The sequence below is a fragment of the Topomyia yanbarensis genome, chromosome 3 (assembly GCF_030247195.1).
Source record: "Topomyia yanbarensis strain Yona2022 chromosome 3, ASM3024719v1, whole genome shotgun sequence".
In the NCBI taxonomy this organism is placed as follows: Eukaryota; Metazoa; Arthropoda; class Insecta; order Diptera; family Culicidae; genus Topomyia; species Topomyia yanbarensis.
The window spans coordinates 127,628,149-127,642,080 of record NC_080672.1 but is presented as its reverse complement, the minus strand read 5'-3'; the positions used below and the strand labels follow the sequence as shown (position 1 = coordinate 127,642,080).

The following is a 13,932-nucleotide window of genomic DNA, read 5'->3' as shown; positions in this document are numbered from 1 at the left end:
TTCAGACAGTAAATGAATGTGCCTGCGGAAATTTGCTAGGAAGCACATCGACCTACAGGTGTTGGACTCGAAGTTCCATATGCAGGTTGCATCGAAAAAATCTCTGGGTCGATCGTCATGGTGTTTACGTTCAAGTTTAAATCGTGCATACCATCGCCGATTCAGCGTGGAGATGCCGGTGGTAATGTTGGTTGAAGATTTGCGTTTGGTTTCGCTTCCCAGCTTTTAGTCTGCCGTAGGCACTCGAACTGGTCGTATTGGTATTGTATTGATATATTTTGTTACACTGATTTCGGACATAGTGCAAGTGTCTTCCTCAGCACGGGTGGTTGATTTGAGCTTATTGGAGAACATTCCGTCACTGATTGTATTCTACTGGTTGATCATCTTGCGGGAAAAGCAGACAAGATGCAAGGCCACTAACTATAGTAAGTACCTACATAATGCGCTCAAAAGGTCAAAGATCCTTGAGATTGTGAAATAAAGTAAGTGGTATTTTTTATGTATTATCGAAGAAAAACGATAATCTCTTGTACCTTTAAGAGGCAGTTCGTATCAGACAAAAATAGTTAAAATGATAGAAGTTCCATAAACGAGTCGCAGTGAAAGAATATGATTTATAGCTGAACTTTTGGGAAAGAAATTTGAATGATCAGACTATAGTTGTTTAGTGTTCAAAGTTTAGATTTTAATACCTCACTTCTAAACGGTAACTTTAGTTTATAACCTGAAAGATATGAAAAATTCAGATTTCCATCGAAGAAAAGAATACTCTTCGAGTTGAAGTCATTTTTAAACAAACAAACAAATTACAACAAAAAGTGGAAAATTTTGTAACTTTCTTCGGGTTTTTCTCAAGTTTTATATGTATGAAACTTAAGGATAATAGATGTTTATCCGGAACGGAAAAGTATAGTTGCAATTGATTTTTAATACAGCAGAATTGGTTCCTCTGATCATGAAGTGGCATTGCGTGGCAAAGGTCGCACAAAACGTTGCACTGATTTCTTTCAGAAAGTTAGTTACGTAGAAATCATAATTCGACGAAATATTATTCTACATACGAAGACGTTCAATCCATGTTCTCAGTTTATCAGTACTATAATAAAATCGATGTACTTCTACTTGCCACAGATTACTACCATAAATTATATTACAAACTTCTTGTGGTAGTACGGAAAAGCCGATTCCGTTACCAATAAGATTTGAAGGATTTTTTGTGGTTAGTTATTACGGAATTCGTTTGGTGAAAAAAAAAGGTTTGTTGATAATAATTGTATTGTGATTAAGGTCGAGAATCATCAAGAACAATCCAAACCTTGTCGTCATGGCTCATACACACGGTATAAACTAGCAACAAACGTATTCGACCTCTTATTTTTTGTTATGGCATTCTCGTTGAGAAACATTATCAGTAGCAGCAGCAGCAAAACTCTAACTCATGATTCCAACAGATTAGACACGGAAAGGAAGGAATTCGGTCAGGATCATTCGTTTTATATCGTGATAATGAGTATCATAATGAGGCATATGTTGAGGAATCATGAACCCAAATATAGCGGCTCGATTGGCACGGAAAAATTCATCAAATTCTTTGATATTTTTGAACTCATCCATCAGAATAGTTTTTGTTTAAATGTAGGTTTGAAAGCTACGCCAATGGTTGGCATGTTCGGAAGCATCCCAAACGTGAATCTTGTGCTTTATCCAACAAATCGACAGTATTTAAACTGGTTCTGGATCCACCCAGCATATGCTCTGGTCAATTCCTTTGACGATACGTTTCCAGTAATACTGGGTTGACCGAATTGACCGGGTATTCCATAAAAGATAGATAGCATTTGAAGTGCTAAGTTATTCGATTTGAGTTCGACATCCGATTACTAATATCGATATTGAACTAAGTGATTTCAGGGCAGCCTAATTGTCAGAGCAAAACAATGTTTTTCCACCAATTCCCTGTTCAAGGGCCGATTGCACGCAACACAGATGCGAAGATTTCTGCTTGGAATACTGTGCAGTATCTACCAAGCAAATGGGATTGGTCTAATCTCATTTCAAGATAGTAGACACCAGCACCGACTCAGTCATCTAATAAAAAATTCACCAGTGTAAAAGTGTGTGTATGTATTCTTAAAATTTTCGCTCCATACAGCCACACAGTCATTCCTCGCGAGAAGGGATCTTCGCATTGAAAGTTTTAAAGGGAAAACTACATTTTTGTGTAAGGGCACTGGAAGCAAGTACATGTATACTCATCCCAAGTAACCATTTAGGGCCACAATTTTGTGTCCCTGGTGGCACGATCTATTGTGTTGCTTAATTGGCTGCTCGGCCATCTATGGAAGCTGTCCTTCAATGTCAGCTTCTTTCTCTGAGCAGCCTAGATAAGACTAGTTGAGTCGATAGTGGTTTTTTTAATCGGTTAAGAATTACACTTCGGACCTCCTGTTTCGGTGGAAAAAAACCCACCAACCATGGAACCCCAATTCCATAATGTCATGCCACCCGTGCTATGGTTCAAATTGTTGAGGGGGTTTGAAATGTTCCCAACGGAGCCTCGGAAGAGCCAGGCGAACTCCCCAGTATGCTGCACTTCGCAGCAGAATGTTCGCTCTACGTACCGTAATTTTTTCGGCATTATTTTACCGGATTTTTGTTGGTTAGGGGTTTGCTGAGACTTTCGACTAATGGTAGTTCGGTGAAGTTTTGCTGTGTTTCGATTATCAAACTTTGATTTGTACAAACAAACCTGCCCAGAGGCCGTGTGGTATCCGCCCAAGAATTGAGTCAATGGGTTCCTGCTTCCATGTCGTAGAGGAGGCGACTGGAAGCAGGAGTCCCTAAGTCGAGGTGTAGTTCCGTGCCGAGGACTTGATGGCTGGAGGGTCTAAAATATGCCAGTCGCGCACGGAGCATTTTTGGTGGACACAGTGGACTGTTATTTTTTTCGCAAGTCGTGGAAATCAAATAATCGTGTCCCATTTAAACCTGATATGGCTCGCTACATGCGTCTGCATCCCAACTTGTTTGGTGTCCTCTAGTTGTTGTGCAATATATGACGGAAATGAAATGCACTGTTTTCTAATCAACAATGATTAAAATAGCATAAATCAATCTCCAGCATAAACATGCAGCAACTATGAATCTATCTCGACTTATGCAGGAAAGCTTCCATAACATTGGTTCAAGGTACGTATTTCCATAAAGGAAACTTATTTATTGGAAATTTACTTAACACTGCTTTCATTGCTTACAACAAACAGCCATGACTAACCCACGTGAAATGCCTAGTGCTTGCATTCTTGCAAATAAGGCTATTGACGCTTGTCTCATATCGGAGCTCACAACTCGCGATATCTGTCCTGTTACTGTTACTCTGACGATTGGTAACATAAGCAGGAAGTATATTTATTGTTCGACTTATCAGCCTTTTCATGATTTCACAAATGTTGTATCATATTGTAGCAGTAATGGGCTTCCGCTTATTATGAACATTAATCTCAGACGCTCCGAATTGATGGAATACATAAGTACTAAAATCTTCATATTATGGATATAGGGAACGTCTAACTTTTGCCAGCTCTGGGAGAAAGGAGGTGTTAGATATAAAACTTTGCTTTGAAAGAGTTTCACATGAGCTGGGAAATTGGGAGGTTCCAAATGAAATTCAATCGTGTCTGTCTATCATAAATATATATATTTTTCGATCATCTTGATGTCACCCTAATTGTGGCCACTTATCAAAATCCTAAACCTACAAACTGACCTATTTTTGGAAAACCTAGCGACAAAATTTCATGGATACTTTCTAACAATTAGTCAACTAGACGACTTAATGATGTTGTGGATACGCGAAGCAGCACGAGTAGGACTGAAGATAAATGTGTCTAAGACGAAGTACATGCTGGCTGGCGGAACCGATCGCGATAGGGAACGCTTCTGCAGTAGTATTACTATCGACGGCGACGAGTTCGAGGTGGTTGAAGAGTTCATTTATCTAGGCTCATTGGTGACTGCGGACCATATCACCAGCCGGGAGATCAGAAGGCGTATTATCTCTGGAAGTCGTGCTTACTATGGGCTCCACAAAACTTTGAGATCCAGGAAGCTTCACCACCGCACGAAATGCGCCATGTACAATACACTGATTAGACCGGTGGTTCCCTACGGGCACGAAACGTGGACAATGCTCGAGGATGATCTGCAAGCACTCGAAGTCGTCAAAAGAAGGGTGCTGAGAACGATCTTCGGTGGTGTGCAGGAGGATGGCGTGTGGAGGAGAAGCTGGAAGGGTACGGTGGGTGGGGCATGTTGTGAGGATGCCGCACAACAACCTCACCAAGTTGGTTTTCACCTCCAACCCGGCAGGTACAAGACGGAGAGAAGCGCAGCGTTCCCAGTGGCTAGACCAAGTGGAGCAGAACCTGGCGAGTATCGGGCACCTGAGAGGTTGGAGAGAAGCAGCAACTGACCGAGTGACGTGGCGGAATATTGTGGAACAGATTAAATCATGATAATATGATGTACAATCAGGAAATATAATATAATATGATTACTTCCGGGTTTTAAGAGAGTAGAGCGCCGTTGGCTGGCAAAACCTACACATCAATGTCCCTAGTCTGAACGAGGATTGTTGAGGAAACACAATGAGCTTGGATTTTCAACCTACGGGTTTGCTGACGATTACCAAATACAAATTATGGGTCTTTGCATCAGAACCATTTAATGCAACAAGCATTAAGAGCAGTGGTGGCGACGGGTTAAATTATCATTTAATCCAAACAAAACATCAATGGTTCTTTTCACGAAGAAGTGAATAACAACCGGGGTCTTGCAGTTCTTTGATTCTGAGCTACTACGTGCAGATCAAGTCAAATACATCGGAGTTATATAGTATTCAAAACTGAATTGGTCTGGACACCTTGAGTTCAGATTAAAGAAAGTATGCACGACCTTTAGGCAGTGCAGACGAACTTTAAGAAAAATTTCACACCAAAATATATCTATTTGATTTATATGATACGTCCAATACTGTCATACTGATGCCTTGTGTGGTGGCAGAGTGGAGAAGTGATGACGATTCAGCCAAAACCAAGCCGTCTTCAAAGAATGGCGCTTCTGCCCAGTAAAAAGGGCAAGTTGCTGGCTATCGGGGGACTATTTGCCAAGTAGGATGCGCTATTTGCCGGCAAATTGAGAGTAAATAGGAGGCGATCTCAAATGCAATATTTGGGCGATTTGCCACCATCATTTTTTGCCGCCCCGTGCGCCCCACATTCGCTACCAAATCGCCCACGGAAAGCGCTATTTAATTGCCCTTAATTACATAATATGAAAATAATAAACAATACTTATTTTCGGATTCATTAGGTATCCGCTCAAACTTGCCAGCATATTAGGTAATCATCGCCAAACTATAGGAAGAATCAATGGTGAAATTGGTATTTCACACCAAAACAAACTACAATCTGACGTTTGTTACAACTTTAGCTTAGAGATCTTGTTCTACAATATTTAAGAACTATTCCACAATTTCCTATAATCATTGGCAAAATTAAGTGCACTAGACTAACAAAGTACAAGCGAGAACACATAAATTCCTTAAAAAATCATTTTAAGCTTAAGCCAAACGTCAACCGCCATGTTAGAGAAACGCGAAAAACAACCAGCCAGAATATTTTTCTAAGTATTGCCTTTAAATCGCATATACAAATTACATTTGTTCCTAGGGGCAATTAGCACAGGCAAGCAAAACGTCAAAATATTCAACTCGCCTGACAATGTTCATCCGCCTTTTTTTGACTGGGTGGCGTGGACTGGTACTTTCACCACAACTCTGAATACTGCCCTTGATGTAGGGTGACCATATCAAGTGAGTGAAAAACCAGGACAGTCAAAAAGGGACTACCACTCTCCATCACCTCTTAATCGATTGTGCCTTCTCCCCACTTGTTCGGCAGCTAAAACGTTCTATTAGACAGGAAAATAGTTCTGGGGTCTTACAGGCATAGCTCAGCCAAAAAATCTTGCATGAGAATTCGATCACCGAGATCTTTTTTCGGATTTACACACACGCAGTTCTTGTTACATTACAAAGGTAACATGATGTTGGATACATCGGTTATCATCAATTTAGCGGATGATACGAATTATTCTGAAATCATCTGTGCAGCACCGGCGTGGGGTAGTTGAAGTAAAGTAGAAACATCAACGGTCTAAAGTAACTTCCCTACACCATTCTTGATTTTAAGTTAAGTAGCTGGCAATCTCCAATGACAATCATCATGTCTCGATCTGAGAACTATGATCGAAACAGCTGCAAAAACTACCATTGATTAGAAATTCCTCCAGTTTATCAATTGTTATTTGAAAAATAGCGGATTGGTTGGTGTAAAGAATATCAGTTTGAGCGCGACCTTCATACTCCCTGTGATGTAGGATGCTAGACTCGGCAGGATAGTCGCTGTTCAGCGTCTAGTGAAGCCATGTCAATCGTGGATTAAGTACTGCTAACATTGAAGTGGTTCCACAATCACTAGCTAGAGAAAGCACTCAATGAAATTATCCCACTATAGTTATTGATGTTTCGTCATTTCCCTTTTCATGGATTGGAAAAATGTTCACGGATTTCCAGTAAGACGAAAAAATGCCACTGGAAAGAGAACCCAAGTAAAAGCAAAGTCACCTAAACGTCTTCTATTTATATTCTCAGAGGCGCCAAAAGGTATTCTTAGGATCCTGGATTGAAAGGCAATTTAAGCCGGGAAGAAACTCTAGTTATCATTGTTTCATCGGCCAGAGATTGGACCACAACTGGAACCATTTCGATTTATTCGGCTGCCAAATTTCCTTGAAAACGGATCACACTGCCGTGATACGCATAAGAGTCCCATTTACTATCGATTTTCTATACATATGGGACTGTTAGACTTATCACGGTAGTACAGGTTATTCACATGTTATGTACGAACGCCTCATGCTTTTTCTTTTCATTTTCCACGTAATAGAAGAAAGTTGAGAGATTAAAAAAGACATCGGATGGTACAATTGAGGGATTCGAGCATTTAAAATTTTGTTTGCCGTATTTTGCTTGAGGGTGAATTTACGTTGCAATTATGATTGCGATCGGTCATAACAGCGATCTGAACTAGAGAAAATAAAGCGAAGACTCAGTAAAGAAAACTATTTTAGGCTTACAGGACAAAAACCAGGACAAATCAAGCGTTTTCCTTAACTTCCCAGGACGCCAGGACAGTCAGTGAAAAAACAGGACATGTCCTGGGAAACCAGGACGTATGGTCACCCTACTTGATGCCCTTCTAAATATCACACCATTACACATACACCTTAAACAAGAAGCACTACCATGTGCATACAGATAGCAGGTTACTGGTATTTGGAACAGTGACCATGTTGATTTTGCTACCAGTTACAAACGACTGTGGTCACAAATAGTTACATGGGGTGAAGATATTCTTGCTCCCAGCGATATTACACTCAGGTGTAGTTTTTCTTACAGGACATTCTATCTGAAGATTACCTCCGGAAAGGAGTGGTTGTCTGGCTACAACAAACGCAAGTGGTCTGTTACACCGACGGCTCTCTGAGGGAGGGACGTAGTGGTGCTGGTATATACTGTCGTGGAATAAGATTGGAACAGCCTCACTCGCTCAGTAGATACTGTGCTGTATTCCAAGCAGAAATCTTGGCGATGTTCAGAATGCAATCGGCTTTTCATCAGTGCGTGTGCGTGAGTTATAAATTTCTGCTCCGATAGTCAGGCTGTACTCAAGGCAGCGGCAGATCCAGCAGGAGGGTCCTGGGTGTCCGGATCCCCTCTGAAAATCTGAACTTGTTGAGATGTTTTAAAATAGTTTGTATCTAAACTCAAAATCAACATCATACAATACGTAATGCGTTATAACTTCATTCATTGAACATTAATTTTGGTGGACAAATTTGGATTGAAATGATTTTGAGTTTTAAATTACTTTACAATCGAAACTAATTTAAAATTTCTCAACGAGTTGAAATTTTTCGTGGGCGGAGGTCCCTCTAGCTGGACCCGCCCTTGAATGTCGCATCTGCTCGAAGCCATACGCAGTATGAACTGACATGTTTCGGGTTCATGAAAAACGGCATGAAGTGGCTCGGACCATGGTTGGCACCGCGTTTACGTAAAGAGTAGAAATTCTGTGTCAAAAAATGACTTGATACAGCTTTGCCAACTTCAAGATTTAATATACATAGTTACTTTGAAAATTTCTTGGCATGAGGAAAAAAATACTTTTTGCGGCTTGGAATTTGGATAGTGTAAATGTGACGGCGCGGGTGGTTGAGTGGTATTCCAGTTGTCCTGAGTTCAATGCCAGCCGAGCTCGTTGAGATTTTTCTGAGGTGAAAAAATCTGTGGTCACGTCTTCCTTCGGAAGGGAAGTAAAGCCGCTGGTTCCCGGTCCATGAGTTGATGGATCGATATCTCGTCCAGATAGTGGAGTCACCTCTCTGGCGTCGGTAAAGACGTAGAATCCAACTTCTATACTTACTAACAAATATCCTCCTCCCGTGATACTTGTGGAGTGCGCAGTAGTGTATATATGGCCTCTAGCAAAAGCAAGTATCGGACTAACAATTCCTTCCCTTTCCTTCCGCGATGTACGTTCGGGCTTGGCCTGCGCCGCTATTGATCAAAAAACATTTTAGGATTACCAGGACTTGCACATTGAAAGATGTTTCCTCCCAAGCATAATTATCCACTGATGCTCTGTGCAACTTCAGTTAGTCCAGATCGATAACGGAGTAGCAGCCAGGGGTGGTCGCACAAGCTCAAGCTTGGAATTTGGAAAGTGCAAATGCATTTTTTGTTTCAAGATTGAGAACATTTTTAAAACGTTTAGAATTTCTGTGGTTTTTTTTACACTTACAGTTATTTAATTTATGAAGTTGTTATATTAAAATTAGAAACTTTTTCTATGAAATTTTAAAGACTAAATGAGGTTCATGGATATTGCTAGAAAGTGAATCGTTTATCATTGAATATCGCATTCCAGATGTTTCCAAACATGTTTTGAACAAAAGGGATGTTGATACAACAATCTGGAAATTGCTGACTGTGAGAAGGTTTTCTCTAAGTGCTTGGATTTTTTGGAATTTGTTTCGCGAGTTTGCTACCAAATTATAATTTTATTCAATAACATTGAAATTAAGATTCCTCTATTCATCTTATCAATTTGAACTTTAGTTGGGTCAGTGCTGCTATCTCTGCTCAAAGGCTTTCAATTCAAAACATTCGCTTTACCCATATACAAAAAAAATATTTCAAATTTCAAGAAAGTTTTGTTTTATACGTTTTAGGAATAATGTTAGGCATCCTTAAATCAGATGAATAAGAAATCATCTACCCTATATAGCGTCATACAGATTGTTTCGCCATTGTTATCGCAGCGTCAGCCCTACTTTGTACAACGTCTCGAAGATATCGTGACAACTTTGCATCGCTTGCCCAAAGCAGAAAGCAATTCATGCTTTTCAATTAGGGTTGTGACGCTCTGGCAGTGGCGAAAACCTCTTTAAGAAGTATGACGTACACGGTTAACGTATTTAATTTCACTCTGCACCGTAGACGTCACTGACCATACGGCAACATAATCGCCTACATCCACGTGATCAAATATGTAAACTCATTCTCTCATGCACAAACATTCCATGACGGTACCAACCATTACACCTGTCTAGCGTTGGAGCTAAAAATACGTTTGTTGCTAAGTCTCCGGAAGCGATCACTAGAAGACCAGTAGGTCGAACGAATAACTTGAAGGCTTTCGCCGAATAGGTGCGAGCTCATCGTAATTACTGTTACGGTCTGATTGAATTGATTGAATCTTTCAGAAGATCATCGGTAGCTGAAAACGACGTTCAATAATGATTTGTGTTTTCCGCAAATGCGTCAATTTAGGGAATAAGCATAAGTATGCACTTTGCTATTTCAGTTATCTTCAATGATATTGTAAACTGATTGAATCGTAACATTCGGCGGAATGAATGTGTGCATTCGAAAATTACGAACGGAGAATGGAGAACAGAGAATTTGAATCTAGGTCGAAATTTGATTGCACGGTTCGCCGAAATTCTATCGACCTCTACTCAAACACTAGTATAAAATCGATGACTACATATTAAGAAGACTGATATCTCTTTCTTTCCTCCATACAAACGAGAAGCGACAGAGGGTACAGCACCTCTATTGGAGAAAGGGAGGAAGCTTAATGTAAAAGTGTATATGTGTTTGTTCATCACTATGACAAGTACCACCTTTACCCACAAGTGGCGTTGATGATAGACACTTTATATAACAGACTAGCGGAGAGAAAAACAGTAAAACTAGCAACCATGGATGTAAACTGGCATCACGGAAGCTCCCATAAGCTTTGCATGGGCTTCCTCTTGTACTTCCCCTCTCAAAACCCTCATGCTACACTTTTTGACAGTCCGTTTGGCTGCAATTTTTGACACTTCGCTAGTCTATGTATAAAGTGTCTGTAGTTGATACTATCTCCAGATTCTGAGCAGAGTTGCCAGTCTTCTTGATATGCAGTCTTCGAAAAAATGCTCGTTGTTGCTAGTGTCAGATTTGCTTTTCGAAGTCTTTCGATCTAAATTTGAATGAAAAATTGCAATCGGATTATGAATTTTAATCGGAAACAACCGAAATTCTAATTCCAATTCTGCTTGTCAAATTTCAGGGCTCTAGTTAATTTTCGCTTAAGGAATTTATTCAAAACCATTTTAAATAACGTACACCCAAAACCAACACAGTAAAAATAACATACATTAATGCAATTACAATGCGAAATATGACTGAACCAATTCAAAAACACATACGATGAATAACGCCGGAATTGTCCAACCTCATTGTGTGTGATTGGAAAAAGACTTTCTGCAATTTTTTTTTTAAAGTTTCCAAATCTTCGGATATATTTGGGATTAGTACGTAGATATTGGTGCTACCTTATTTATAGTGTTAACATAAATAATAAATTTATCCTTCTATCTCAGAATCATAATAACATTTTTTTCACAGATTCTACCAAGTTACTGTTCTCGGCAAAACTCTTAGCCACATTTTGGACAAGCATTTTATATCATTGGTTCAACTTTAGGTTCAACTGAGAAAGTATCAAAAATCGGCTAATTTAGAAAACGAAAACAGCTTTTTTGGCTGCCCTTTTACACAGCCACCTTGAAAATTAGTCGATGTATTCGGAGCATTGGTACAATACTACTGAGTGATTTTCATTAAGCTTTTGCCAACGGTCTGGAAAAAAATACTCCCATTTTCAGAGATAGCCGCTCTTGTCCACAAAGGGAACTCAAAAAATTGGCAATGGCCTCTCTAATGAACACACCTCTCAACAACACATCTAGTTTTCTGCATCAAATCAAAAAATGTGTTACCTGTGCTTATTATATGATAACTATTAGCGAAACGGTATTTTGAAAACCAGGATTATTAAGTTTCCTTGACAAACCGATGGTGACAATATTTAATTAAAGTGGTGACAGCACACCACCTTTAAGATATCCGCAGGCACTCAGTTTCCTAAACTCTACTTGCTTAACTTAACTTGTGTACCTTTACGTGCACTCCATGGCATCGTGCTTCATATGTGCTAGTCATATATACTAATCGACTCAAGTTCAAGAATGGGGATAATGTCTGCATGTGCGTGTCTGTATGTTTGTACTATAACAACTTATCACTCTCTTCGTATATCGTCGCTGTTGTGCTATCTTATGACAAGCGTCATTTAGCACATTTCGAGAAAAAACGATTTTTAAAGTTTGAGATTGAATATCTTGAAACTTATAAATGGTATAAACAATCCAAAGAAGACAATTGATGCTTCTATCTATTCTGCATTAATCTCTCAAATATTACGAAGATCGGTTGACTATGTTGCGAGTTTTTACTATGAAAGTAAACAAAAGTCGCATAGGCATGTATTGAAGACAAAATTTGTATGACGTGTCATAATCGTGCATGAAAAATTTTCCATAGAAAAAAATCATAATTTTTTAACTTTTATTCATATTTTTGCGTTCATATGGTCTAGAAACAATCGGTGAAATGCATTTTGAAGGAAATGAGTCAGGGAATCTAGAAAAAATTGTTATTTTTGGTTACAGTGTTGCCAAATATCCTTTATTTTCAGTTTAAACTAAAACTGTGTTTTTCTCACAACACGTGTAATTTTCTTTTGAAAATATTTATGCCATTGTGTTCCTCAGACATTTTCACACATAAAAACATCTAAAACTTCAATATAACTTGAGCAAATCCCTAGAAACAGTGATTTGAAGCAAAAAACTCACAATTTTTTATCATGTTTCTCGCTATATCTAAGTAACCAAGTAGAATTTCAAAATTCTGAAAGCGCCACTTGGTAGAGATTTTTCACACAAGTAATGTGGCATATTTAACTCAGTTTACACCAAAATGGCGTCTGTCATAGGATAGCACAACAGCGACGATATTATATCGGTTAAGAATATTTACAACATGATATTTTGCGATGTTTTTGATAATACATACTACATGGGACAGTGGCAGGCATTACATCTATAAAATTAGCATGGGACAACATCTTTGCGAAAATTTTTGAAAGTCAAATCAAATCAAAGGTAAACGACAAAAATGCGTTTTAATATAGGTGGACAATTCACTTAATACTAATGCTTTAAGAATATAATATTTCAATGCATTATGTATGGAAAAACTAAATATCATTGTAGGAACTATATATGTACTGGTCCAACAACTGGAAAAAATGTTGCGTATATTTGAAGTACATAATATGATATTATCATTAATAGCGTTTATTCCAATTTTCATGGCGATCTGAGAACTAGAACAGAAATTGCAGCTCTTGATAACACGCTACATCAGTCTACTTTCTACTTCTGCCGCAGTCAGACGTACAATCGAGCCAAGTGAACAACAGGCCTCTCGATCTAGTGTGCATTGTCTCGAGAACAAAGGAAATATCGGATTATTCTTGTCATCATGAGTAAAGTTGACGAAAAAGCTCTACTCCGACCCAACGCTGCGGTCGTTGACTTTAAATTTTGTTTAAAACGAACGAGTTTTAGTGAAGTGGAATACCTTCTGAAGGTAAAAATGCAACTTAGGCTTGCGGAAGTCTTGTACCTTCAATACCATCATCTTCGCAATGTAGTGTTAATATCATTCAACACGTTAGCACAAGCCGAGCGTTTCGTTTTGAAGAACAATTTAAAACACGTGGTTGAAAGTGACAACGTTGGAATTAAGATTCCCGTATACATGGAGAATGATTATATAGATGTAAGGTTATATGACCTATCACCTCGTACCCCTCCTGAGCCAATTGCAAAATGCATGTCGCAATACGGAGAAGTAGAATCCGTTACACCTGATACTTGGAGAAACTTTTTCCCGGGTACACCTAACGGCGTTTTTGTAGTGAGGATGCGGGTTGAAAGGCCTATACCCTCCTACTTGGCAATAAAACTCAATACTCACGGAACTACAATTATGCAAACTACACTATGCACCCATGAGGGGCAAACTCCTACGTGCAAGTATTGTAATCAGACAGCTCATCATGGACAACCTTGCGCGGAAGATGCAGAGGAAAATGCATCTCAACCGATTGCCAACTCATCTACGGCAAACCAACCTAAAACAGAGTTTTCAATACCAATGCCTGAACCACAAACGGTGGCCAAATTTGTGGCAGCTGTTCAGAGCATAATGACAACCGCAAAAGAATCATCCAGCACCCCAAAAGCAACTGTAAGCAACATCGGCAACGAATGCAGTAACAATGACGACGGATTTACACTGATCAACAATAAGTGCTAGAAGCAAGGGAGAACATCTGATCCCGG

At 39.2% G+C, this 13,932-nt stretch overlaps 1 protein-coding gene across 1 annotated transcript in view; it reads left to right on the top strand.

Annotated features, from left to right (window-relative positions):
* The first annotated feature begins 215 nt into the window (after nt 1–215).
* Nucleotides 216–13,932, top strand: part of LOC131689111 (retinol dehydrogenase 14-like) — an 86,022-nt gene continuing 72,305 nt past the window's right edge. Inside the window, exon 1 of the mRNA XM_058973946.1 lies at nt 216–428. The gene's annotated coding sequence lies outside the window, so the exon portion shown is untranslated. The remainder of the gene's footprint in view (nt 429–13,932) is intronic.